Here is a 4,797-nt window from a genome sequence, read left to right on the forward strand (position 1 = left end):
CCAAAAGCGGAGCTCAATCCTAGGACCCTGGGATCATGACCTGAGCCAGAATTAAGAGTCAGACCCTCAATCAGCTGAGCCACCTAGGTGCTCTCCTGGGGTACAGAATTTAAGAGGGGTCTTATTGTCATGGCTATGACCTCTCAAGTATTGTGCCTAATCCTGGTTCTACATCTATAAAAATGATAATATGGATTTGGTTTAATGTCAACTATAGATCACTAAAATGTTTTGAAATAGTGTATTAATTTACCATACTACAAAAATTTAAAGCAATTTGAAAAGCAAGCAGACAATAAAGAAAAATCTCTGTTGTATGAATATGTAGCCAGACATACATGTTGTTGAATACTAATAGAATTAAGGAATATCAGTGCATGACAATTTTATTTAAATGAAAAGGAAACTCAGTCATGCTCACACTTTGAATTGAGTCCCTCATTTTTTAAATCTGTTGTATACTTGAAAATTATTCTGTTATATGAATTGCTTTATTTAAATTCAGCAGATTCTCCTGCTATAAATCTCATGTCATTCTGTACCCCAGTATCCAGGAGGTGTATACTAGGGGTTGTCCTTGGCTTTGTTATGAAAATAAAAATCAAATATATATTCATATAAAATATGTAATTGTCAAATATAGAAATGTATATTATATTATTTATAGTTGTAATAAATATATAAATACTTTTTGAAATAAATATATAAATATACGTATAATATATGTAATATTTATAATTATGNGCTCGAGCTCACCTGATGTGGGTCTCTAACTCACAAACTGTGAGATCATGACCTGAGCCAAAGCCAGGTGCTTAACAACTAAGGCACCTAGGTGCCCTTTTTAAAAATTAAAAAAAAAAAAATTTTAATGTTTATTTATTTCTGAGAGACAGTGCAAGCAGGGAGGGACAGAGAGAGAGGGAGACAAAGAATCTGAAGAAGGCTCCAGGCTCTGAGCTGTCAGCACAGAGCCCGACATGGGGCTTGAACCCATAGACCATGAGATCATGACCTGAGCCCAGGTCGGACATTTAACCGACTGAGCCACCCAGGTGCCCCCCTTTTTAAAAAATTTTAAAGTAACCTCTACCCCCAATGTGGGGCTCAAACTTTCCACCCAGCGATCAAGAGTCACATGTTCTACTGAATGAGCCAGCCATGCAGCCCTCTGTTTCTCTATAGAAATAATTATACATGCATATAGTAGATATCTATATATATGTGTATGTGTATATATGTGTGTGTATACATATAAGCTCTTTGACTGCATATCTATAGGTATATATAATTTTTGTTTTCCTCATCTGAGTGACTTATGTCTTAAACTTAGGACTATTGGGGGATTAAGGAAATAACAAATATAAAACAACTAGAATGGTGTGTCATACTTGATAATTCCTGAAACTGTTGTATGTATTATAAGAGATGATGCTAATCATTTGTGAGATATGTAATAGTGCATGTCACAATGAGGAAAGATCCCTGAAACTAGACTTTTTCTTTAGGAGAGCACGTCAGAACAGTTAGATAATGGTAATTGATCAGTAGTATGTTTTCACATGTATCCAAGTTTCCTTTTTTTTTTTTAAATAATCTCTATGCCCAACATGGGGCTCTAACTCGTGACACCTAGATCAAGAGTCACATATTATACTAACTAGCCAGCTATGAGCCCCTCAAGTTTACATTTATATCATTTTTTAACAGCCCCTCTGCAAATTGATTTGTTTTTTTCCATCAGGATTACTTCAGCTTTTATTACTCAGATGAAGAAGACCTTTGGTAATGGGGATTATATAGCAATAGCTGGTTCTAGGGAGAGATCTATCTTTCATCATTTCTGATGGTCTATTAGAGGGAGATTTCTCTTCGAGAAAAAGAAACACTCAGAATCATTTTTCTTCTGAAATAAACATGTTTATTAATTTTGACTGGTATCCAAAAGGAATTAGAGTATGTTGTACAACTTCCATTGTCATGTTAAGAGTGGTCATCATTGACTGGTGTTATACATTCTTGTGTATCATATATTTTTGCTATAAAGAACTCTACATAGAATTTGGAGCTCAATGATTCTACTGATTTCATACCACTCACTAGTTTACTGCTCTAATTTTGGTTACCTTTGCGACTTTGTAGAAGGTACAATATTTTATACTCTCTGATTGGAATGTAATACGTTTTTGCAACGATAGCAAATTGCAATGGTGTATGTTATTGATTTTAGTTAATGAAAACTTGTTATGCTCTTATTTTAATGGGGTATTGCCAGATTTTTATAACTATAAGCCTGTATTTTTTTATGAAGCTTTTCTGTACTTTAGGGGGTTGGGGAAGCACGTAATGTCAAAGTGAAAATTTTGAAGCAAATTTAGCACTGTTGTCCCAAGGACTGTGCTTATAAATTGAGCTGGCACTCATAACTGGGGAAACAGACTCCATGTGATGACTAAGCAATTCTCCAACAGGTTCTGTTCCACTGTTTGTTTGCTTTTGCAGTTTACAAGTATGTAATAAGCAATAAGTGGTACTTACTTAATTATGCCACAGTATCAATCTTGTTTGCCCCAATTAAGTGGAGAAAGGAAAAGACATGAGAACGTGACTTTCCCTAGATGAGACCTCTAAATCAGTGTTTCTAAAAATGTAGTTTGTGGACCACATTTATCAGTAGAGTGAAGGGGAGTCTGATTTCCTAACTGGTAGTTGTGTCCAGTGTCAGCTAAAAGGATAATTGTTTCTTTTTGGTATTTTCTTACTTGTTCTTTTCACTTTTTCTTGTGCTCAGCTCCCATGACCTGCTCCTCACTTGTCCTGCTCCTCTCTTTTTTTCATGCAATGCTCTAGGTTTTGGATGGATTCAATCCACCCCTCTGCACTGCTCCTGTTCCGTAATTTCATCATCCCAACCTTCTTCTTTGGTATTCTTTTGTCTCTAAGTAAACTAAGCAAGCTTTTGTCCTGAGAAAACATGGACCATGATTTGTGGAGAGTTAAAAGCCTTTTCACTCTTCCTATCCTAAATTACTGTAGATTAGCCTTGTTGGCCCAGCAATGTGTCCTGGCAGAATCATTTAAGAAAGTGTTAGAAAATGTCTTTATTGTCCCATGACTGTTTTTCCTGTTGTAGATTAATAAGAAGCCTATGATGCATACTCAGGGCAGGTGAATAGAGAGTAATAGGGTATAAAAATACTTAGCTCAATATTCCCTATAAATAATTAAAAAGTAGTTTCATCTCGGAGTCAGGTATGACATGATGATTTTTTAGACTAGAATGAAAAGACGCTTGGAATTGCTAATGAATGTGGGGTTTCCTTTTGTGGGAACAAATGGGATACTAAATACCATTGAATTGTCTACCCCTTAGATGGGCAAGTTGTATGGTGCATGAATTAAATCTTAATAAAACTATTTTTAAAGTATGTAATTTTGAGTAGATTATGCTGCAGAATCTGGTTAAGGTGTAGTTTAGATTCACCACTGACCATGATTCTAGGTAAGTTACTGAAATTCTCTGAGTCTTACTTTGCACACCTGTGAAATGAGGCCAATATTTTCTCATGGTCTTTTTGAGGGTTGCGTGGAAGTAATGCATTTAAGGTGCTTAACAAGATGCCTGGCAACATTGTTATTATATTGATGTATATTCATTTCCAAATGTGTCTCCTTACATTTTGAAAGGTTATCCAACCTAGTTATTTCCATTCTCACTGCAGAGTAATATGAAGAGTATGGAGCGTAATATGAAGTGAATTGCAGAACCAGATAAAATACACAAACCTTCCTGCCATTTTTACCATCGGTAGCATAACATTAATTACCCAGTAGAAGTGGTGTAAGAATTAATTTAGATTTCACCAGTACAGTGATTTACGCAGTGTTCGGCACATAGCTTATACTCCGTAAATGCCAATTCAATTGTGTAGTCATCCCTGACTAATGCTTCATTTTCTGTTCTAATTTTGCATTAAACAAGGCTCTTAGATGGGAAAACATTGAAGCTACCTTCTGAAAAGTAGTGGGTATCACACACATTTATTCAGTCATTGAGTTGTTTATTTCTTTGGGAAATACTGATACAATGGTGAATAAAACAAACATAGGTACTTTTGTGTAGAACTTCTCAAATCTTTTTAGTAATTTTCCTGTAGAGAAAAATCTAGGGTGGCCTGAGAGAGTTCTCCCAGTTTGAGAAAAGGGCATCAAGGTCTTGAACAGCCACTCAGGAATAAAAACACATGTCACCAGAGCTGAATTCCATGTTCCAGGGAGAGGGAGAGGACGTTGTGTTTGTCAATGCCATTCCTCAGTCATGTGTCAATGCTTCTCAATATTTGAATGCGACCCTTGTTTCTGACCATTTTTCAGGAGTTCCGTAGTCTGGCTGTGCTTATAAAGAGCAGTTGCAACTGACTAAATGCTCCCTGGGACTGCCTTGACAGAGAAATATGAATTGTTTAGAAAATAATAATGCTGAAATTGGCCTTTGGAGTTTGGGATACGGTGAAATGAATTCTGTCATTTGTACGCCTAAAGTGTGCACAATCAGTGTTATTCTCTCAGGAGCCTAATCAATATCTTCTCGTGTTACATACTGAGCTCTACTGAAACAGACCTGAAAGGGGAAAAATGTTTTAAAATTATTTTGCTGCCTTTGGTCATAACGGCCAGTCCAGGGGAATTCAGATACTTATATTTCTGTCCTGACTCTATCCCGCATATCATGTAGAATGAATCAGGAAACCATATGGCAACACCTATATAAATAACATATTTATGTATGTCCTGTAA

The sequence above is a fragment of the Crocuta crocuta genome, unplaced genomic scaffold (assembly GCF_008692635.1).
Source record: "Crocuta crocuta isolate KB4526 unplaced genomic scaffold, BGI_CrCroc_1.0 scaffold947, whole genome shotgun sequence".
Classification (NCBI taxonomy): Eukaryota; Metazoa; Chordata; class Mammalia; order Carnivora; family Hyaenidae; genus Crocuta; species Crocuta crocuta.